The sequence below is a fragment of the Macaca nemestrina genome, chromosome 3 (genome assembly GCF_043159975.1).
Source record: "Macaca nemestrina isolate mMacNem1 chromosome 3, mMacNem.hap1, whole genome shotgun sequence".
Taxonomy (NCBI): domain Eukaryota; kingdom Metazoa; phylum Chordata; class Mammalia; order Primates; family Cercopithecidae; genus Macaca; species Macaca nemestrina.
This window is the reverse complement of record NC_092127.1, coordinates 141,771,775-141,797,370: the sequence shown is the minus strand read 5'-3', so window position 1 is coordinate 141,797,370 and position 25,596 is coordinate 141,771,775. Positions and strand designations below refer to the sequence as shown.

General features: G+C 34.7%; 1 long non-coding RNA gene across 7 annotated transcripts in view; it reads right to left on the bottom strand.

Annotated features, from left to right (window-relative positions):
* LOC105477232 (uncharacterized) overlaps nucleotides 1–25,596 on the bottom strand; it is a 392,595-nt gene that overhangs the window by 241,826 nt on the left and 125,173 nt on the right. Inside the window, exon 4 of one of the 7 annotated variants that reach the window (XR_011621264.1) lies at nucleotides 9,122–25,596. This exon is cut by the window's right edge and continues 13,643 nt beyond it. The exons of the other annotated variants lie outside the window; for them this stretch is intronic. This is a non-coding gene — a long non-coding RNA (uncharacterized lncRNA). Of the gene's footprint in view, nucleotides 1–9,121 lie in introns of those variants that run through there. 7 annotated transcript variants of the gene reach the window in all.

The window sequence follows — 25,596 nt, the reverse complement described above, 5'->3', positions numbered from 1 at the left end:
ACAGAAAGAGGATCTCTTTCAGGAGGAGTGGTGGGTGTTAAGGAAATTTAACAGGGTGAAAGGAAACTATTCTGGGAAAGATAATGTCTGAATCCAAAATACTTTACACTTTAATCAAATATGCTGCTTAGGGGAAAAGCATAGTCTGCACCCCAACACCTGCTAGACCTAATGGACTCTGAAATGTTGTTTCAGAATTAATCAAGTCATTTAAAATCATAGCTGCAGTCTCCATTCACTACTCCTGTGCGTAAATGTGCTGATCCTGATACTAATCCATGTCGGGTGACTTGAGCAATATATCACCATAATTGCCATTTTAGGGCTGCAAATTGGAGCTAAAATAACCAGATGCAAAAGAGATGGCCGTATCATACTCTCAAGATGGATCTTCAAAGTTCAAGGAGAGTTCAAGCATGGAAGAGGCAATAGAAAGGGGTCAAGTGTAAGGGGATTGTTCATGTTCAAGAGGAATTAACTTTACAAATATATTGTTTCTGAGGTGGTAATTGTCCCATCTTACAGTTATTCATACCTCATTTACTCATTGCATTCTTCTCAAGCATTTAATGAAATGAATTTGATTTTGACAAAATATTCTATTTCAAAATTGCCATTAATTTTCAAGATTTTTTATTCTCCTCTAAATTATCTGTTTTAAAGGGATAGAGACTGGATTCAGGAAATCTAATATTTCCCTAGGTAATCTTCTGGCAAAAATTCATGCCAGTTTCAGATATTTCCTTCCTAGCTCAGTAAATTAAATCATTGAACTAAAAAACATCACCAACATTCCAAACATCTCAAACTCAAAAGGCCAAGACAGAATTCTGTCCCATGCGAGGAAGACTAAGGCAGTTCTCTAAGCTTATCTGTCACAGTTCCTTACTTAGGTGACCATAAAAGTATGTAAATGAAAGCCTACTGCACACGTATTTGTTTGTATAAAATTAAGACAGATTTGGAAAATTGGAAAAAAAAAAGTACCCCTGTAACTACTTCAGTATCAAAGTTGCTAAAAATGCCACTATTACTTGCTACTTAACTTGAGTCACCGTTCTGCTAATATCATATAAAATAAATCACCATATAAAGGAACCAAAATATACCACTTTTATTTCAAAATCCAAATTTGTTAATGTAGCACTCAAGGACCTTCACAATCTGGAGCAAACCTACTTAATTTAACACTTCTTTCTTCACAAACTCTTGCTTTTCAGCTTCTGCAACAGTAAATGGCTCATCATTTCCTCAAAAAAATAGGCTTGTTTAAACCTCTGAGCATTAGAAAAATGCTCTTCTCCCCATATGACATATCTCTCTTCCCCATTTCTCTAACTAGTACACTTATTTTCAAACTTTAATACCCAGCTGAAATGTCACCACCCTTCTCTGACCAGCCACCCCAATACACAACATTTAGTTTTGTTTTTGCTACATGGTGCACAATGAAAACCTCCATTGAAGAATTTATCACAACATATTATTGCTATTTCTTTTGTGTCAATCACCCTCAATTAGATTATGAACTAATAGAGTAAATGGACTTATTTTTACAATTTCTTTAAGTAATATATTAAACATAGGTAAAAAAAATTTGCAAGAATCATGCTGCAGTATCAAAATTATTGTTTTACTATTTTTATTTCTGAAAACAAGCAGTATATCACAGTGTATTATATATATTTCTTTGTGTATATCACTTTATATCTAGTATAGCAACTCTCAGAATAGAGGAAACAAAATATTTAAAAACATAATTGTCAAAAATTTTCAAAATTTGATGAAAATTATATACCTTCAATTTTAAGATTTTAAATAAAAACAGTACAAACACAAATAAAACTATATTAAGGAGTATCATAAGCTGATTGCTCAAACTAGTAATACAGAGAAACTTGAAAAACCAGCCAGTGGGGGAAAAAAACAAGTTACATACAACAGGGAAACAAAGATAAGAATAACCTCAAACACCAACAGCCATGCAGTTGAAAAGACAATGCAATGACCTCTTCAAAGTAATGAAAGAAAAAAATGATAAAACTAAAATTTTATATCTGGAAAAAAAATCTTCAAAAATGAAGGCAAAGGAAGTATATATATATATATTTTTTTAAATCAAACCTTCAACTTTTTGGCGTCAGACTTCCATTAAAGAAATGTTAAAAGTAATTATTCTGGCTGAAGGAAAATAAACTCATCTGGAAATTTCAATGCACACGAAGAAATTTAAGAGTGTCAAAATGGTAAATATGTGGTAAATATAACAGATATTTTTGTCATTTTAAAGTTTTCTTTAAAAAGATAAGTGATAGTATTTCAAGGTTTATAACATGTAAGAAAAAGTGTGCGCTAACAATAGAACAAAAGATTAGAAGAAGGAAATGGAAGTATGTAATTTGTAAGAATGTAGATTATAATAAAGTAAACACATACACTAAATGAAATAAGACAGATATTTTGTTAAAAATTCAGAAGTATTGCTAAAGACAAAAATTGTAAAATATTCAAACTAACTCAAATAGAAGCAGAAAAAGAGTAAAGAGAAGAAGAGAAAATATAGGCCAAAAATAAAACAAATAAGAAAATGGTAAACCTAGCCTGAACCATAGTAATAATTATATTACATGTAAATTATCTAAAGTTTCCAATAAAAAGCAAACATTTTTTAACTGAATAAAAAACATGACTAAACCATATATTGTTCACAAGAAATTCACTTAAAATATAAAGATTCAGATTAAAAATAAAAAGATTTTTAAAATTAGAAAAAAATTCATATACTAGTCAAAAGGAAACTGAAGTAGCTATATTTATATCAGGAAAAATACCCCTCAGAAAAAGGGATATCATAGAATTTAAAATAAATATTTCAAAATGTCAAATGTGACAATTAATTAAGACAGAGTAATCCTAATTATATATGCTCTGAATAACAGGGATTCAAAACACATAAAGCAAAGCTGAAAAAAACCATAAGGAGACAAATCCACAATTATAGTTGCAGATTTCAACACTTCATTTTAATAAATTAATAGATTAAGTAGACACAAAATAGTAAGAGTATATAAGCCTTAAACAACACAATCAACCATCTTGACATAACTGACATTGTATAATACTCAACCCAACAAAGCAAGCCTAAATAAACTTAAAAGTATTAAAATTATACAGTGTACTCTGACTATAATGTAATTGAATTAGAAATTAATGATAACAATCTGAAAATGCCATAATATTTGCAAATTAAACAACACTCTTCTGAATAACCTGTGGATCAAATGAGAAGTTAAAAAGGAAAATTATAAAATATTTGGCGTTCATAAAAAATAATGAGATCATGTCATTTTCAGGAACATGAATTGAGCTAATGGCCATTATCCTTAGCAAACTAACACAGAAACAGAAAACCAAATACTGCATGTTCTTACAAATGGGAGCTAAATGATGAGAACACATGGACACAAAGAGGGGAACAACAGACACAGGGACCTACCCAAGGGTGCAGTGTGGGAAGAGGGAGAGGATCAGAAAAAAAATAACCATTGGGTAGTAGGCCTAGTACTTGAGTGATGAAATAATCTATACAACAAACCCCTGTGACACAAGTTTACTTATATAACAAACTTGCACATGTACCCCTGAACCTATAATAAAAGTTTTTAAAAATCCTCAAATAATAATCAATTAAAATTTTTTAAAAATAGTAATAAAAAAATTTGGCTTTAATAGAAATGTAAATGCAGACATCAAAATTTGTGGTATGCAACTAAAGCAATGTGTGATATTTTATACATATGGTTTTGTCCACAATCTCTGGCTCATAACCTCCATAGCCCTTGTTACAGTCTTTGTTATAATGGTGCACTTTAGGCCTAAGAAGCAGACCTCAGAAGACAAAATCTCTCTCTCTCTGACCTTCCCTGGCCTCCTTTCACCAGCCCAAGGCAGGACACTAATCTTCCCCTGTCTTTCTGATTGTAGGTCATAAGTTTCACATTTCAGAACAAATTCTGCCCCATACCCTGGAGGAAGGAATGCTGCACAGAGAGGCCAAGAAAAATCTGAACATGAAAACCTTGCTGGGTTTCCCCACTCAGTCTATTAGCATAAGATTATACCGTTTTTGTCTAATCACATTTCTACATGGTTGTCAATCAAGCCTATCTAAAGAAGTCTCCATAAAACGGCCCAGGAAGACAGGGTTGGGAGAGTGTCTGGAATGCTGAACACATGGAGGTTCCTGGAAGATGGTGTACCTAGAAAGGGTATGGAAACTCTATGCCTCTTCCCACATGCCTCACCCTGTGCATCTCTTCATCTGTAGCGTTTGGAATATCTTTTATAATAAACCAGCAAACATAAGTTTCCTTGAGTTCTGTGAGCTTTCCTAGCAAAGTCATTTAACCCAAAGCAGAAATGACAACTTGAAGCTGGTTGATCAGGAGTTACAGGGGCTGAGGGCTTATGATTAATGTTATTTTCAGGTAAATAGTGTCAGAATTGAATTGGAGTACATCTAGCTGGTGTTCACTGCAGAATTGATTGCTTGCTTGGTGTGCAAGGAAAACAATCTCATAGACTCGCTCACAGAAGTATTCTGTGCTGATTGTTGCGATGTGAGAACAGAGAAAAAGCAGTTTGAGTTTTACCAGTGACTCAGAGTGCTTAAAGGAAATTTATTGGCTTAAATACATATGTTGAAAAAGAAGAGTCTAAACTAAATGATCTGAAGTTCCCTTTTAGGCATATTGACTATAAAAAGCAGAAAAAAATGAAATAATATTTATGAGATGATAAATCTAATAAGTATATATCTCATTAGTATATCAAGATAACTTTAAAACAATAAAAAAAAAGCTACCAGGCACCGTGGCTCACACCTGTAATCGCAGCACTTTGAGAGGGCAAGGCAGGTATCACCTGAGGTTAGGAGGTCGAGACCAGCCTGGCCAACATGGTGAAACCCCATCTCTACTAAAAATTCAAAAAAAAAATTAGCCAGACATAGTGGTGCGCACCTGTAGTCCCAGCTACTTGGGAGGCTGAGGTTGGAGAATTGCTTGAACCTGGGAAGTGGAGGTTGCAGTGAGTCTAAAATGCGCCACTAAACTCCAGCCTGGGTGACAGAGCGAGACTCCATCTCAGAAAAAAAAAAAAAAAAAGAATAAAGCAACAAAAACTAAAACTGGTTTTCTGAAAAATAATTTTTTTTTTTTACTGTCAATAATTATTTATTATTATTATACTTTAAGTTGTAGGGTACATGTGCATAACATGCAGGTTTGTTACATATGTATACTTGTGCCATGTTGGTGTGCTGCACCCATCAACTCATCATTTACATCAGGTGTAACTCCCAATGCAATGCCTCCCCCCTCCCCCCTCCCCATGATAGGCCCCGGTGTGTGATGTTCCCCTTCCTGAGTCCAAGTGATCTCATTGTTCAGTTCCCACCTATGAGTGAGAACATGCGGTGTTTGGTTTTCTGTTCTTGTGATAGTTTGCTAAGAATGATGGTTTCCAGCTGCATCCATGTCCCTACAAAGGACGCAAACTCATCCTTTTTGATGGCTGCATAGTATTCCATGGTGTATATGTGCCACATTTTCTTAATCCAATCTGTCACTGATGGACATCTGGGTTGATTCCAAGTCTTTGCTATTGTGAATAGTGCTGCAATAAACATACGTGTGCATGTGTCTTTATAGCAGCATAATTTATAATCCTTTGGGTATATACCCAGTAATGGGATGGCTGGGTCATATGGTACATCTAGTTCTAGATCCTTGAGGAATCGCCATACTGTTTTCCATAATGGTTGAACTAGTTTACAATCCCACCAACAGTGTAAAAGTGTTCCTATTTCTCCACATCCTCTCCAGCACCTGTTGTTTCCTGACTTTTTAATGATCGCCATTCTAACTGGTGTGAGATGGTATCTCATTGTGGTTTTGATTTGCATTTCTCTGATGGCCAGTGATGATGAGCATTTTTTCATGTGTCTATTGGCTGTATGAATGTCTTCTTTTGAGAAATGTCTGTTCATATCCTTTGCCCACTTTTTGATGGGGTTGTTTGTTTTTTTCTTGTAAATTTGTTTGAGTTCTTTGTAGGTTCTGGATATTAGCCCTTTGTCAGATGAGTAGATTGCAAAAATTTTCTCCCATTCTGTAGGTTGCCTGTTCACTCTGATGGTAGTTTCTTTTGCTGTGCAGAAGCTCTTTAATTTAATGACATCCCATTTGTCAATTTTGGCTTTTGCTGCCATTGCTTTTGGTGTTTTAGACATGAAGTCTTTGCCCATGCCTATGTCCTGAATGGTACTACCTAGGTTTTCCTCTAGGATTTTTATGGTATTAGGTCTAACATTTAAGTCTCTAATCCATCTTGAATTAATTTTCATATAAGGAGTAAGGAAAGGATCCAGTTTCAGCTTTCTACTTATGGCTAGCCAATTTTCCCAGCACCATTTATTCAATAGGGAATCCTTTCCCCATTTCTTGTTTCTCTCAGGTTTGTCAAGGATCAGATGGCTGTAGATGTGTGGTATTATTTCTGAGGACTCTGTTCTGTTCCATTGGTCTATATCTCTGTTTTGGTACCAGTACCATGCTGTTTTGGTTACTGTAGCCTTGTAGTATAGTTTGAAGTCAGGTAGCGTGATGCCTCCAGCTTTGTTCTTTTGACTTAGGATTGTCTTGGAGATGCGGGCTCTTTTTTGGTTCCATATGAACTTTAAAGCAGTTTTTTCCAATTCTGTGAAGAAACTCATTGGTAGCTTGATAGGGATGGCATTGAATCTATAAATTACCTTGGGCAGTATGGCCATTTTCACGATATTGATTCTTCCTATCCATGAGCATGGTATGTTCTTCCATTTGTTTGTGTCCTCTTTTATTTCACTGAGCAGTGGTTTGTAGTTCTCCTTGAAGAGGTCCTTTACATCCCTTGTAAGTTGGATTCCTAGGTATTTGATTCTCTTTGAAGCAACTGTGAATGGAAGTTCATTCCTGATTTGGCTCTCTGTTTGTCTGTTACTGGTGTATAAGAATGCTTTAAAACCTCCAGCTAGACTAATAAAGAAAAAAGGAAAGAATACACAGTTAAACTCAATAACTTATATGAAAGAACAAATTCCCAAAGGACAGAAATTATCAACACTGGTTAGCACTGTATCTAAAACGGAGATTGAAGTTTTCAGTAAAAACTTTCCCACAAAGAAAACTACAAGATTATATTTACTGGCTAAAATCTAGTGAAAGATTGAGAAAGAAATTATTCTACTGCTACAGAAGGTATCTTAGAAAATAGAAAAGGAAACACTTCCGAATTCATTCTAAAAGGCCACTTTAAATCATTCTCTTACACCATACACAAAAATCAATTCAAAATGCATTAAAGACTTAAACACAAGACCTGAAACCATAAAACTACTAGAAAAATGCATAGGAGAAAAATTCCATGGCAGAAAAAAAAAGCTTCTGCATAGCAAAAGAAACAACGAACAAAATTAAAAGGCAACTACAGCATGGGAGAAAATATTTGTAGGCTATATATCTAATAAGGGATTAATATTCAAATATATAAGGAACTCATACAACTCAATAACAAAAAAACAAACAACGTGAATTTAAAATTGGCAAAAGACCTAAATAGATGTTTATCTGAAGAAAACCTACAACTAGGTAACAGGTATACAAAAAGATGCTCAACATTACTAATCATCAGAGAAATGCTAATCAAAACTACAGAGATATAACCTCACTCCTGTTAGAGTGGCTGTTTTTTAAAAAACTTTTAATTGGGAGCTAAACATTGAGTACACATGGACACAAAGAAAGGAACAACAGACATCAGGGGCATAACTTCTAAGAGATTATAAAAGGTTATAAAATCTTCATAAGCTTTATGTCAGGAATTTCTTAGATAGGATACAAAAGTGCCTTTGAAGAAAAACTTGATAAATTGGATTTCATCGATATTACAATTTTTGGCATCAAAAGTTTTCCAAAATATAAAAATAATTCTCACAACATAATAAAAAGACAAATAACCCAATTCTTAAATGGGCAAAAAAAATTGACAAGATATTCCATAAAGTAAATATATGAATGGCCAATAAGGACATGAACAGACGTTCAACAAAACTTATACTTCTGGCCAAGATAAAGTTACAGAGGAAAGATTATTTTGTCATGCCTGAACAACTAAAAACTCTGAGACAATTTCTGAAACAATGGTCTTCAAGAATTCAGAAATCAGGCAATGAGAGACTAGCTAATCTAACAAGATGAGCCCTGCAATAGCTTTAATATACCACCTGGAGAAAAATTCTAGGACATGCGCATGGAGGGGGAATCAAAGAAAATGCAGAAGACTCGATGGGTTGAAGAAAAATTTGGAAGTTTGAGGAGTCTGAGGCAACTACAATTTGTAGGGTAGAGTAATTAAAAAAAAAAAAATAAAGAAGAACTGCTAATACAGAAAACTCCAGAGATCTGAAGAAGGTGCACCCTGAGTATTCAGGATTTATGACAATGATCCAGCAAATACTGGAGAAACAAACAAACAAACAAACAAATACCACAAAGCATTAGAAGGAACAATCCTTGGGGCCTAAACAGAGCCAGAATTAATTCCTGTTTTCACCAGGCAGAGTGTACAACCTTATTCTTCATGAGATATTTAAGTAGAGTATTCAGAAGAGCATTCTCTCAGGTTTCAGGAAAAAAATATCCAAAATAACATATAGTCATGACCAAAAATTTAAGATCAAGAACTACAAGAAACAAGCTATTTTTAAGAAACTTAATCACAACACAAATGAATAAATATTCAAGAATATTTATTGGAATGCAACATACCAAGAACACATTAAGCTAAAATTCACAATATTTGACATCAAATTAAAAATCAAAAGGTGTGTAAAAAAAGATGATAATGAAGAAAAAAAAGTAAGTTGAATCTAAAATAAATATGACACAGATTATAGAATATACACATATAACAAAAAGAGTTACTATAGCTATATTCAATGTGCTCAATAAGCTAGAGAAAAAATAAACATGTTGAGACATGAAAGATATATTCATATAAAGTACTCAAATTGAATTCCTAGAGTTGAAAACATATGAAACAAAACATACCATAAATGGAACTAATAGAGGTTGCACAAGAAAAGATTAGTAAGCTTAAAGACAGCCAAAAAAAAAGCTATCAAAAGTAGTAATATACATAACATACTACATGTAATATACATAAAGTATATATCTATAAGATATCTCTTGAAGATAGACTGTGATACATTAATGATGTATACTTTAAATTCCAATGCAACTACTAAAATTACAAAACAAGTAGTTACAAGTAATAATAAAACAAAGAAGATACAATTGAATCATTAAAACATCTCTATTAATGCAAAAGAAAGCACAAGAGAGAAAGGGGAGGAGTAATAGATGGAACAAGCAGGAAAGAAGCTAGAATTAAACCCAATCAAATCAATGTAAATAAATAGGAAAGTCATAGATTCAACCTAAATGCCCATCAATGGTAGACTGGATAAGGAAAATGTTGTACATATACAGCATGGAATACTACACAGACATAAAAAGAATGAGATCATGTCCTTTGCAATGATGTGGATGGAGCTGGAAGCCATTATCCTAAGCAAACTAACACAGGAACAGAAAACCAAATACCACATGTGCTCACTTATAAGTAGGAGAGAAACACTGAGTACATATGGATGCAAAGAAGTGAAAAACAGACACCACGGCCTACGTGAGGGTGGAAGGTAGGAGGAGGGTGACAATCCAAACACTCAGATATATAGTTTGCTTATTATCTGGCTGACTAAATAGTCCATACATCAAGCCTCTCCAGTGTGCAGTTTACCTATAAAACCTACACGTGTGCCACTGAACCTAAAATAAAAGTTTAAACACACACACACACACACACACACACACACACACACACACAATCAATGTAAATGGCCTAAATACCACAAAGGCAGAAATTAATAGATTAGAAAGGACAAGACCCAACTGCAGGCTTTCTATAACAAAAACTCTTTTTTTAATTTTTATTTTACGTTTGGGGGGTACATGTGAAGGTTTGCTACAGAGATAAACACGTCACAGTGGTTTGTTATACATATTATTCCATCACCTATGTATTAAGCTCAGTACCCAGTAGTTATCTTTTCTCCTCCTCTCCCTCCTCCAGCCCTCCACCCTCAAGTTGACCCCAGTGTCTGCTGTTTCCCTCTTTCTGTTTATGTTATTTTGCACCCACTTACAAGTAAGAACATATGATGTTTGGTTTTCTCTTCCTTCATTAGTTTGCTAAGGATGATAGCCTCCAGCTCCATCCATGTTTCCACAAAAGACATGATCTCGTTCTTTTTTATGGCTGCATAATATTCCATCGAGTACATGTACCATGTTTTCCTTATCCACTTTGTCACTGATGGGCATTTAGGTTGATTCCATCTCTCTACTATTGTGAACAGTGCTTTAACGAACACTTGTGTGCATGTGTCTTTATGACAGAATGCTTTATATTCCTCTGGGTATATACCCTGTAATGGGATTGCTGGGTCAAATGGTAGTTCTGCTTTTAGCTCTTCAAGAAACTGTCACACTGCTTTCCACAATGGTTTAACTAATTTACACTTCACCAACAGTGTATAACGTTTCCCTTTTCTCCACAACCTCGCCATCATCTGCTATTTTTGACATTTTAGTAACCAATCTGACTGGTGTGATTTGATATCTCATTTTGGTTTTGATTTGCATTTTTCTAATGATCAGTGATATTGAGCTTTTTTCATATCCTTGTAGGCCGCATGTATGTCTTCTTTTAAGAAGTATCTGTTCATGTTCATGTACTTTGCCCATTTTTTAGTAGACTTGTTTGTTTTTCTCTTGTAAATGTGCTTACATTCCTTATAAATGCTAGATTAGACCCTTCTCAGACACATAGTTTGCAAATACTTTCTCTCATTCTGTAGGTTGTTTACTCTGTTGATAGTTTATTTTGCTGTACAGAAGCCCTTAAGTTTAATTAGCTCCCAATTATCAATTTTTGCTTTTGTTGCAATTGCTTTTGTTGTCTTCGTCATGAAATCTCTGCCTGTTCCTAGGTCCAGGATGGCATTACCTAGGTTGTCTTCCAGGGTTTTTATAGTTTCAGATTTTACATTTAAGTCTTTAATCCATCCTGAGTGGATGTTTGTATATGCTGCAAGGAAGAGGTCTAGCTTCAGTCTTCTGCATGTGGTTAACCAGTTCTCCCAGCACCATTTATCAAATAGGGAGTCTTTTCTCCAACTGCTTGTTTTTGTCAGCTTTGTCAAAGATCAGATGGTTGTAGACATGCATCCTTATTTCTGGGCTCTCTATTCTGTTCCATTGGTCTATGTGCCAGTTTTTATACCAGTAAGTACCATGCTGTTTTAGTCACTGCAGCCTTGTAGTATAGTTTGAAGTTGGGTAATTTGATTCCTCCAGATTTGTTCTTTTTGCTTAGGATTGCCTTGGCTGTTCTGGCTCTCTTTTGGTTTCATATAAATTTTAAATTAAATTTTTATAGTTCTATGAAGAATGTCTTTGGAAGGAATAGCATTGAATCTGTTGATTGCTTTAGGCAGTATGGCCATTTTAATGATACTGATTCTTCTTATCTAACAGCACGGGATGTTTTTCCATTTGTTTGTGTATTCTCTGATTTCTTTGAGCAGTGTTTTTTAATTATCTTTGTAGACATCTTTCACCTCCCCAGTTAGCTGTATTCCTAGGTATTTGACTCATATAAACTTAAAGTAAAGAGGTGGAAAAAGATATTCCATGCAAAACAGACACCAAAAGCGAGCAGGAGTAGCTATTATTATATCAGACAAAATTAACTTTGAAAGAACAGCAGTTAATAAAGAGATACATTATATAATGATAAAAAGTACTTGTCCAACTGGAAAATATCAAAATCCTAAATATATTTGCACCTAACACTGGACCTCCAAAGTTTATAAGACAATTACTACTAGACCTAAGAAATGATATAGATAGCAACAGAATAATAGTGAGACCTCAATACTCCACAGACAGCACTAGATAGATAATCAAGACAGAAAGTCAACGAAGAAACAATGGATTTAAACTATGCCATGGAACAAATGGACTCAACAGATATTTATAGAAGATTATACCCAAAAGCTGCAGAATATACATCCTAGTTATCAGCACATAGAATATTTTCCAAGGCCACATAGTAAGTCTCAACAAATTTAAGAACATTGAAATTATAGCAAGTACTCACTCAGACCACAGTGGAATGAGATTGGAAATCAACTCCAAAAAGAACCCTCAAAACCAGGCAAACAGGCAAACACATGGGAATTAAACAACCTGCTCCTGAATAATCACTGCGTCAACAATGAAATCAAGATGGGAATTTAAAAATTCTTTGAACTGAACAGTAGTTACACAACATATCAAAATCTCTGGGATACAACAAAGGCAATGCTAAGAGGAAAGTTCATAACATTAAATCCTACATCAAAAAGTCTAGGAGAGCACAAATAGACAATCTAAGTACACACCTCAAGGACTAGAGAAACAAGAATAAACCACACCCAAACCCAGCAAAAGAAAAGAAATAACGAAGATCAGAGCAGAAATGAATGAAATTGAAAAAAAAAATACAAAAGATAAATGAAACAAAAAGCTGGTTCTTTGAAAAAAATAAAATAAAATTGGTAGACCATTAGTAAGATTAATCAAGAAAAGAAGAGAGAAGGTCCAAATAAGCTCAATTAGAAAAGAAACAGGAGATATTACAACAGATACCACAGAAATACAAAAGATCATTCAAGGCTACTATGAACACCTTTACACATAAACTAATAAACTAGAAAACCCAGAAGAGATGGATAAATTCCTGGAAATACTCAACCCTCCTGAATTAAAATAGGAAGAAATTGAAACTCAGAATAGATCAATAACAGGCAGAAAGATTGAAATGGTATTTTAAAAGTTACCAACAAAAAAAGGTCCAGGACCAGATGGATTCACAGCTGAATTCTATCAGACATTCAAAGAATTAGTATAAATCCTATTGACACTATTCCACAAGATAAAGGAGGAATCTTCCCTAAATCATTCTATAAAGCCAGTATCACTTTAATACCAAAAACAGGAAAGGATATAACAAAAAAAAAGCAAAAAGAAAACTACAGAGAAATACCCCTGATGAATATAGATGCAAAAATCCTTAACAAAATCCAACAGGATATCAAAAAGATAATACACAATGATCAAGTAGGTTTCATAACAAGGATGCAGGGATGATTTAACATCTGCAATCAATAAATGTGATGTATCACATAAACAGAATTTAAAACAAAAACCACATGACCATCTCAAAGGACACAGAAAAAGGATTTGATAAGATCCAGCATCACTTTACGATTAAAACCCTCAGCAAAATCAGCAGTTAAGGGACACACCTTTAGGTAATAAAAGCCATTTATAACAAACCCACAACCAACATCATACTGAACAGAGAAAAGTTGAAGGAATTCCCCCTGAGAACTGGAACAAGACAAGGATAATGGGTGCAGCACACCAATATGGCACAAGCATACATATGTAACAAACCTGCATGTTATGTACATGTACCCTAGAACGTAAAGTATAATAATAAAAATATATATATATATAAAAATAAAAAACAAACAAACAAAAAAAAAATAAAGGGCATCCGAACTGGTAAAGACGACATCAAAGTGTTGCAGTTTGCTGATAATTTGTTCATATACCTAGAAACTCCTAAAAATTCCTCCAAAAAGCTCCTAGATCTGATACTTGAATTCAGCAAAGTTTCAGGATACAAAATTAATGTACACCAATCAGTAGCTCTTCTATACATCAACAGCGACCAAGCTGAGAATCAAATTAAGAACTCAACCCCCTTTACAATAGCTGCCAAAAAAATAATAAAATAAAATACTTAGAAATATGCCTAACCAATGAGTTGAAAGACCTCTACAAGGAAAACTACAAAACACTGCTGCAAGAAACTGGAAATGACGCAAACAAATGAAACACATCCCATGCTCATGGATGGGTAGACTCAATATTGTGAAAATGATTATACCATGAAAACAATCTACAAATTCAATGCAATTCCCATAAAAATACCACCACCATTCTTCACAGAATTAGAAAAAACAACCCTAAAATTCATATGGAACCAAAAAAGAGCCCACATAGACAAAGAAAGGCTAAGCAAAAATAATAAATCTGGAGGCATCACATTACCTGGCTTCAGACTATACTACAAGGCTATAGTTACCGAAAAAGCATGGTAAGGGTATAAAAATAGGCATGTAGACCAATGGGACACTGGTATAAAAACAGGCATGTAGAAAACTCAGAAATAAAGCCAAATATTTACAGCCAACTGATTTTCAACAAAGCAAACAAAAACATAAAGTGGGGAAAGGACACTTTATTCAACAAATGGTGCTGGGATAACTAACCAGCCACATGTAGAAGAATGAAACTGGATCCTTATCTCTCACCTTACACAAAAATCAACTCGAGATAAATCAAAGACTTAAATATAAGACTTGAAACCATAAAAATTCTAGAAGATAACATCAGAAAAAAAACCCTCTAGACTTTGGCTTAAGCAAAGACTTCATGACCAAGAATCCAAAAGCAAATGCACCAAAACAAAGATAAATATATGAGAATTAAACTAAAAAGCTTCTGCACAGCAAAAGAAACAATCATCAGAGTAAACAGACAAACCACAGAGTGGGAAGAGAGCTTTGCAATCTATATATCTGGCAAAAGACTAATATCTACAATCTACAAGAAACTCAAACTAATCAGCAATAAGAAAAAACACATAATCCCATTAAAAAGTGGGCTAAGAACATGAACAGACAATTCTCAAAATAAGATATTCCAATGGCCAATAAACTCCTGAAAAAGTGCTCAACATCATTAATGATTAGGGAAGTACAAATCAAAACCATGGCATGATACCACCTCTCTCCTGCAAGAATGGTCATAATCAAAAAATCCAAAAATAATAGATGTTGGCGTGGATGAGTTGAAAAGGTAACACTTTTACACTGCTGGTAGGAATGTAAACTAGTACAACCACAGTGGAAAACAGTGGAGATTCCTTAGAGAACTAAAAGTAGAATTACCATTTGACCCAGCAATCCCACTCCTGGGTGAAGAAGTCAATAGAAAGATGATCTCATAACCACAAAATTACATGGAAATTAAACAGCCTGCTCCTGAATCGATTTTGGGTAAACAAAGAAATTAAAGAAAAAGGAAGAAATTCTTTGAAACTAATGAAAACAAAGATACAATGTACTAGAATCTCTGGGAAACTGCTAACGCAGTGTTAAGATGGAAGTTTATAGGGCTAAATGGCCACATCGAAAAGTTAGAAACATCTCAATTTGACAACCTGACGTCACACCCAGAAGAACTAGAAAAAACAAGAGTAAACCAAACCCAAAGCTAGCAGAAGAAAATAAACAACCAAAATCAGAGCTGCATGGAATGAAATTGAGATGTAAAAAAACATGTAAAAGATCAATGAGCTCGGTGCAGTGACTCACACTTATAATCCCAGCACTTTGGAAGGCCGAGGTGGGTGGATTGTTTGAGCTCAGGAGTTCAAGACCAGCCTAGGCAACATGGTGAAACCCTGTCTCTAAAAAAAATGCAAAAAATTAGTCAGTTGTGGTGGCAGCCATTTGTAGTCCCACCTATTAGTGACACTGAGGTGGGAGGACTTCTTGAGTCCAGGAGACGGAGGTTGTGGTGAACTGAGATCATGTCACTGAATGCCGGCCTACGTGACAAAGTGAGACCCTGTGTCAAAAAAAAAAAAAAAAAAAATCAACAAAACCAAAACTTGGTTATGTTAAAGAATAAATAAGCTTGATAGACTGCTAGCTGGACTAAGAAAGAAAAAAGATCCAAATAAACATGATTAGAAGTGACTAGGGGACATTACCATTAGTCCAAACTGCATCATTATGTAAGCTCCCTGAGTTTTTGCAGATCTTGGTCAAAGTGAAACATTTCATGGGGGTTCGGGCCATGAGAAACAGCTTGCCTAATGCCCTGACCACAAGGCAGGCAAAGGCCCAACTAAAGAAACATCCCTATCATATTCTGCTGGGAGAAAGTACAAGGAACACCACATTCTGATGGAACAAGGGCCAGAACCACCTCATCATGGGAACATCTTAACATCCTGATGGGCAGCAAGCCATACGGCCCAGACCCCTCCCACCCATACCTACAAGTACCCCAGCCTGTAAGCAGTGGTGGCTCTGGCCTTAAGCTGGTCCTCCACTTCTGCAGGTTTCTGCAAGATACTTGTGTTGCTGTTTGAGCCACCGCCTCTCTGTATATATCTTTAACCCTTGCCTTCCCTTCAAAACCTAAAAATCATCACAAACCGAGAGAAATTAAAAAAACAAAAACAAAGAAAAAAAACCTCAGAGACTGTTATGAACAACTCAATGCACACAAGCTAGAAAACCTAAAAGAAATGGATTAATTCCTGGAAATATACAACCTCCCAAGATTGAACTAGGGAGAAATTAAAAATCTGAACAGACCAACAAGAAGTTTCAAAAATGAATAGTAATAAAAAGCCTACCAACCAGAAAAACCCCCTGACTAGATGGATTTACACCTGAAGACTACCAGACATATAAAGAAGAGCTGGAAACCACTCCTAGTGAAATAATTCAAAAAAAAAAAAAAATGGAGGACGACTTCCTGACTCATTCTTTGAGGCCAGAAACATTCTGATACAACAATCTGGCAGAGATATACCCAAAAAAGAAAACTTCAGCAGCCAATATCACTGATGAACATAGACACAAAAATCTCCAAAAAAATACTAGCAAACAAAATCTAGCAGCACAACAAAAAGCTAATCTACTATGATTAAATAGGCTTTATTCCTGGGATGCAAGGTTGGTTCAACATATACAAATCAAGAAATGTCATTCATCACTTAAACAGTACTAAAAACAAAAACTACATGATTATCTCAATGCAGAAAAGGCCTTTGATAAAATTCAACATCTCTAAACATTAAAACCCTCAACAAAATAGGCATTGAAAGAGCGTACCTTAAAGTAGTAAGAGTCATGTGTGACAAACCCCTAGCTAACATCATACTGAACAGGCAAAAACTGGAAGCATTCCCCTTGTGAACTGTAACAAGACAAGAATACCAATTCTTACCACTCCTATTCAACATAGTACTGGAAGCCCTAGCCACCGCAATCAGGCAAGGAAACAAAATAAAAAGCATTTAAACAAGAAGAAAGGAAGGTAAACGACCTCTTTTCACAGACTATATGATTTTATATCTAGAAAACTCCATAATCTCTGCCCAAAAGTTGCTGGATCAGAAAAACACCTTCAGCAAAGTTTCAGGATACAAAATCCATGTACAAACATCAGTGGCATTTCTATACATCAACAATGTCCAAACTGACAGCAAAATCAAGAATGCAATCCCATTCACAAAAGCCACAAAAAAAAAAAAAAAAAAATACCTAGGAACACATCTAACCGGGGGTGGGGTGAAACATGTCTACAAAGAGAATTACAAAACACTGCTGAAAGAAATCAGAGATGACACAAACAAATGGAAAAACATTCCATACTCATGGATAGAAAGGATCAACATCATTAAAATGGACAAACTGCCCCAAGCAATTGACAGATTCAGTGCTCTTCCTATCAAACTACCAATGACATTTTTAACAGAATTATTTAAACAAACAAACAAAAAACTATTCTAAAATACATTCGGAAACAAAAAAAAGAGCCCAAATAGTCAAAGCAATACTAAGCAAAGAACAAAGCCAAGGGCATTACACTACCTGACTTTGAACTATATTAGAGGGCTGTAGGAACCAAAACAACATGATACTGCTACAAAAATAGACACATAGACCAATGGAATGGGTTTGCAAACCCAGAAAGCCAAACAACTACAACCGTCTGATCTTTGGTAAGGTTGACAAAAATAATTGATGGGGAAAAGACTCTCTCTTCAATAAATGGTGCTGAGATAACTGGCTAGCCTTATGCAGAAGATTGAAATTGAACCCTTTCCTTACACCATATACAAAAATCAACTCAAGATGGATTTTATTTAACTGCAAAAGCCATCCAGTTTTTACTTAACTGTAAAAACTGAAACTATAAACACCCTGGAAGAAAACCTAGGCAATATACCATTCTGGATCTAGGAACTGCAAAGATTTCTGACAAAGTTACCAAAAGTAATTGCAACAAGAGCAAAAATTGACAAATTGGATCGAATTAAACTAAAGGGCTTCTGTACAGCAAAAGAAACTATCAACAGGTAAACAAACAACCACAGAATGGGAGAAGATATTTGCAAACCATGAATGTGACAAAGGTGTAATATCTGGCATCTATAAGGAACTTAAACAAACTTACGAGAAAAAAAAACACACAACCCCATAAAAAAGTGGGCAAAGGACATGAACGGACACTTTTCAAAAGAAGACATACATGTGGCCAATAATCATATGACAAAAAAGCTCAACATCACTGATTATTAGAGAAATGCAAATCAAAATCACAATGAGATATCCTTTCACAGTAGTCAGGATGGCTATTACTAAAAAGTCAAAAAACAACAGATGCTAGAGAGGATGCAGAGAAAACACCATTCATATACTGCGGTTGGAAATGTAAACTAGTTCAGTCACTGTGGAAAGCAATTTGGAGATACCTCAAAAAACTTAAAACAGAACTACCGCTCCACGTAGCAATCCCAGTACTGGATATATACCCAGAGGAATATAAATTGTTCTACCACAAAGGCAGACACAGGAATGTTTTCACTGCAGCACTATTCACAACAGCAAAGACAAGAATCAACCTAAATGCCCATCAACACGGAACTGGATAAAGAAAAGGGGATACATATACACCATGGAATACTATGTAGCAATAAAAATGAACAAGATCATGTCCTTTGCAGCAACATAGATGGAACTGGAGGCCAATATCCTAAGTGAATTAATGCAGGAACAGAAAACCAAATACCTCATATTCTCACTTATAAGTGGGTGCTAAACATTGAGTACGCAAGGGCACAAAGAAGAGAACAGACATCGGGGCCTACTTGAGGATGAAGGGTGAAAGTGGGGTGAGAATCAAAAATGTACTTATCAGGTACTATGCATATTACCTGAGTGACAAAATTATCTGTACACCAAACCCTGTGGTACATAATTTACCTACGTAACAAAGCTACACAGCACAGCTGCCCCTGAACCTAAAATAAAAGTTGCAAAAAAAAAAAAAAAATTGAAACTGTATACCTTCTAGATGAAAATAAGAGAAAATATTTGTATGCTTGGGTTATACAAAGATTTCTTAGGTATGACACCAAAGGCACAATGCATAAACAACAATTGATAAAACAGATTGTATATAAACAAAGTATTTTCTGTGGCTATGACATTATTAAGACAATAAAAGACAGGCCACCAACTAGAAGAACGTATTTGCAAGTCACCTAATTATATCCCAAATACGTAGAGAACTCACAAAAGTCAATAATAAGCTAACAAACAACCCAATTATTTAATGGGCAAAAGATTTGAAAAACAGTTCACCTAAGAAAATACAAATTGCAAATAAACACTTGAAAAGATGCTCAACATTATTAATTGTTAAGTTATGGACAAACAAAGCAAAACTACAATGTGACATTCCTCTATATTATTAGAATACTAAAATTAAAGAGCTTCACCTTTCCAAGTGTCATTGAACATGCAGAGCAACTGGAATTCTCATATTCTGCTGGTGTTGATGGGGAAATCTCATACTCTGCAGCACTTTGTTGTATTTTTCTTTTCATTTTTTATTTATATTTATTTATTTTTAACTTTTGGGGACATGCACACGTATATTACATAGGCAAACTTGTGTCAAGGAGATTTGTTGTATAGATTATTTCATCACCCACTTATTGAGTCTAATACCCATTACTTATTTTTCCTGGTGCTCTCTCCGTCTTTCCAACCTCCACCATCCAAAAGGCCCCAATGTGTGTTGTTCCCTTCTATGTGTCCAACTGTTCTCATCATTTAGCTCCCATTTATGAGAACATGCGGTATTTGGTTTTCTGCTCCTGCATTATTAGTTTGCTAAGGATAATAGCCTCCAGCTCCATCCATGTTCCCACAAGAACATGATCTCATTTTTTATGGCTGCATAGTATTCCATGGTGTATATGTACCATATTTGCTTTATTCAGTCTATCATTGATGGGCATTTAGGTTGAATCCATGTCTTTGCTACTGTGAATTGTGGTCCAATGAACATACACATGAATGTGTCTTTATAAAACAATGATGTATATTCCTTCGAGTATATATCCAGTAATGGGATTGCTGGTCAAATGGTATTTCTGTCTTTAGGTCTTTGAGGAATCACCACAATGTCTTCCACCATGGCTGAACTACTTTACAATCCCACCAGTAGTGTATAAGCATTCCTTTGTCTCCAGAATCTTGACAGAATCTGTTATTTTTTTGACTTTTTAATAATAGTCATTCTGACTGGTGTGAGACAATATCCCACTGTGGTTTTGATTTGCTTTTTTTTTTTTCTTTTTTTTTTTTTAGATGGACTTTCACTCTTGTTGCCCAGGCTGGAATGCAATGGCGTGATCTTGGCTCACTGCAACCTCCGCCACCTGGGTTCAAGCAATTCTCCTGCGTCAGCCTCCTGTGTAGCTGGGATTACAAGTGCCCACCACCACACCTGGCTAATTTTTGTATTTTTTTTCTTTTAGTAAAGATGGGGTTTCACCATGTTGGCCAGGCTGGTTTTAAACTCCTGACCTCAGGTAATCCACCCGCCTCGGCCTCCCAAAGTGTTGGGATTACAGGCATGAGCCACTGTGCCATTGCTTTTTTTCATATGACTGTTGGCTGCATGTATGTCGTCTTTTGAAAAGTATCTGTTTATGTCCTTTGCCTACTTTTTTATGGGTTTTTTTTTCTTGTAAATTTAAGTTCTTCATAGATGCCAGATATTAGACCTTTGTCAGATGCATGATTTGTAAATATTTTCTCTCATTCTATAGGTTGCCTGTTTACTCTGTTGATAGTTTATTTTGCTGTGCAGAAGCTCTTTAGTTTAATTAGATCCCATTTGTCAATTTTTGCTTTTGTTGCAATTGTTTTTGCATCTTCTCATGAAATCTTTGCCCATGCCTATGTACTGAATGGTATTGCCTAGGTTGTCTTCCAGAGTTTTTACAGTTTTGAATTTTATGTTTAATCCATCTTTTTAAAAAAATTCCAAGTTTCATTTTAACTTCAGAGGTACATGTGCAGTATGTGCACGTTTATTACATGGGTAAATGTGTGCCATGGTGGTTTGCTGCACAGATCATCCCATCACCTAGGTATTAATAAGCCCAGCATCTATTAGCTATTCTTCCTGATCCTCTCCCTTCTCCACTCCCTGCCCACCAATAGGCCCCAGCATGTGTTGTTTCCCCCAATGTATCCATGTATTCTCATCATTTAGCTTCCACTTATAAGTCAGAACATGTGGTATTTTGTTTTCTGTTCCTGCATTAGTTTGCTAAGAATAATGGCCTCCGGCTTCAACCATTTCCCTGTAAAGAATATGATCTTGTTCCTTTTTATGGCCACATAGTATTCCATGGTGTATATGTACCACATTTGCTTTATCCAGTCTATCATTGATGGGCGTTTAGGTTGATTCCATGTCTTTGCTATAGTGAATAGTGCTATAATGAACATATGCATGCATGTGTCTCTATTATAGAATTATGTATATTCCTTTGGGTATATACCCAGTAATGAGATTGCTGGGTCAAATGGTATTTCTGTCTTTAGGTCTCTGAGGAATCACCACACTGTCAGCCACAACGACTGAACTAATCCACATTGTTACCAACAGTGTAAAAGCATTTCTTTTTCTGCATAACCTCACCAGCATCTGTTGTTTTTTGATATTTTAATACTTGCCATTCTGACTGGTATGAGATGGTATCTCATTGTGGTTTTTCTTTGCATTTTTCTAATGATCACTGATGTTGAGCTTCCTTTTATATGTTTGTTGGCCATATGTATGTCTTCTTTGGAGAAGTGTCTGTTCATGTCCTTTGCCCACTCTTTAATGGGGTTGCTTCCTTTTTCCTTGTAAATTTATTTAAGTTCCCTACAGATGCTGGATATTAGACCTTTATCAGATGCACAGATTGGAAAAAATTTTCTCCCATTCTGTAGGTTGTCTGTTTATTCTGTTGATAGTTTATTTTGCCTTGCAGAAGTTCCTTAGTTTAATTAGATCCCATTTGTAAATGTTTGCTTTTGTTGCAATTCCTTTTGGTATCATCGTTATGAAATCTTTGCCCATGTCTATGTCCTGAATGGTATTGCATAGAGTTTCTTCTAGGGTTTTTGTAGTTTTGGGTGTTATAATTTTAGCCTTTAAATCACCTTGAGTTGATTTTTCTATGTGGTGTAAGGAAGGGGTGCAGTTTCAATTCTCTGCATATTGCTAGGCAGTTCTCCCAACACTATTTATTCAATAGGAAATCCTTTCTCCATTGCTTGTTTCTGTCGGGTTTTGTCAAAGATCGGGTGGTTGTAGGTATGCAGTCTTATTTCTGGGTTCTCTATTCTGTTTCATTAGTCTATGCGCCTGTTCTTGTACCAGTGCCACGCTGTTTTGGTTACTGTAGTTCTGAAGTATAGTTTGAAGTTGGGTAGCTTGATGCCTCCAGCTTTGTCCTTTTTGCTTAGGATTGCCTTGGCTATTCAGGCTCTTTTTTTGGTTCCATATGAAGTTTAAAATAGTTTTCTCTAGTTCTGTGAAGAATGTATGGTACTTTAATAGGAATAGCATTTAATCTATAAATTGCTTTGGGTGGTATGATCATTTTAACGATATTGATTCTTCCTATCCATGATCATGGAATATTTTCCAATTTGTTTTTGCTATGTCTGATTTCTTTGAGCAGTGGTTTGTAATTTTCCTTGTAGAGATCTTTCACCTTCCTAGTTAGCTGTATTCCTAGGTATTTTATTCTTTTGGTGGCAGTTGTGAATGGGAGTTTGTTCCTAATTTGGCTCTCAGCTTAACTGCTGTTGATGTATAGGAATGCTAGTGATTTTTGCATATTGATTTTTTGTATCCCAAGACTTTGCTGAAATTGTTTATCAGCTTAAGAAGCTTTTGGGATGAGACTATGGGGATATTCTACATATAAGATCATGTCATCTAGCAGGCACTTTGAAAAACTGTTTTGGCAGTTTCTTAAAAAGCTAAACATACTCCTAGCACATGACCTAGTCATTCTGCTCCTATGTGTTTATGAAAGAGAAATGAAAGTATGTGTCTATATAGAGACTTGAAAACAAATGTTTGTAGCAATTTATTTGCAATAGCTAAAAAGTGGAAACAATCCAAATGCCAATTATCATCAGGTGAATGGAGAAATAAATTGTGGTGTGGACATACAGTGGATAACTACCTCAAAATAAAAAGATATGAGCTATTATACACACAATGTGGATAAAAATTAAAATAATTATGCTGAGTGAAAAACAAACAAAAGTACATACTATTTGACTCTACTTATATATAATTCTAGAACATTCAAACTGTTTATAGTAAAAGAAAGATTAGTGGTTGCCTGGGGATAACGTCAGGAAGGAAAAATTATTTCCAAGGCACACAAGGAAACTTTTAGGGTGTAGACATGCTCATTATCCTGATTATGTGATGGTTTAATGAATGTATACGTACGTTAAAACTTATCAAATTGTATGCTTGCAATATATATAACTTGTTATACAAATTATGCCACAATAAAGCTGACTTTAAAGTAGATGCTTAGCATCTTTAATCTTCAGAGAAATACAAATTAGAACCAGAATGATATACCACTATACAATCACTAGAATAGCTAAATACGTGTAACAATACCAAGTGTTAGTGGTGATATGGAACAACTGGAATTAGCATTTATATTGCTGTAGAAATCTGAATGTTAAAAATCACTTTAGAAACCAGTTTGATAATTTCTTTAAAAAGGTAAACATACACTTACCATATGGACTAGGAATTCCACTTCGTATGTGAAAAAATGTTTACACAAAGATTTGTGCTCAAATATTTTAAGCAATTTTATAAGTAATAACCGAAAACTGGAAACATTTCAAATGTCCACAAACAGGGATATGGCCAAGGAAATTGTGGTATATCATATAACGTAATGCTACTCAGCAATAAAATGGAGCTGGCTTCTAATATACAGGATAATGTGGAAGACTTAAAAAGCATTATGCTACATGAAGGAAACCAGTCTAAAAAGACTACATACTGAATGATTTCATTTCTATGAAATTCTAGAATAGGCAAAACTAGTTTATAGTTATAAAAGTAGAACAAACATTGATGGGGTTAGAGATGTGGGTGTTGGTTAAAAGGGGGTAAAAAGAAACTTACTGGCATGATGGAACTGTTCAATATCTTAACTATGGATGTGATCATGTATATGTTTGCCAAAACGTATCAAACTTTAAAGAATTAATTTATTGTACCTAAGTTCTATGTCAATAAAGCTTATTTTAAAATAATCTTCACAAATCACCAGTTTTCTAAAAAAAATCACTATCAAAATTAATTTAAAAGATAGAAAACTTGAAATAATTTCTATAGAAAAAGTGTGTCAATAATTTTATGAAAATTAATTTTAAAACCTTTATGATATTGAATACTTTACAAGAAAATATGTAAATGACCAAAATCGAGGACACAAAGTTCTAGAAAATAAGAAAAAAGTACATTTTTAGATTTCCAAAGATTTAATTCCCAAAGACAGTTTTATGGGGAAGTTCTTCCAATCTGTTCAGGAACTGATCGTGTCTGTTCCATAGCACAGAAAAACATAATTTATTTAGTCAAGTTAGTAAAAAAATAAAGTTAAAATTTGGTAACAATATCAAATCCATATAAAACTACAAAACAAAATTCTACTCTGACCAAGCAAGATGTCTTAAAAGAATTCAATTATTATTCAGTATCCTAAATTGTTTTATCATACAAATAAGCAAAAACAGGAAAACTATATGTACATTTTAATCAATGGCCAGAAAGGCATTAGCTAAAGAGATATAGTTCTGACTTACACATTTTAAACTATGAATAAACAACTTTTTTCTTACTACGCTGAAGAAGTAAATCTAAAATTAAAGATGACACTTAACATAATGGCAAAACAATAGAAACATTTCCATTCAAGTTGAATGAGTATATCACAACTGTTATGAACACTGTCATGGAAATGTGAATCAATACAATGAAACAAAAATAAACAAATAAAAGGTATGAGTGCTGGAAAGGCAGAAAAAATCTTTTTTGGAAGATGTGTTTTAAGAAAATACCAAGAGATTCACTGAAAAAAATGTATAAAAGTAATACAAGAATTCAA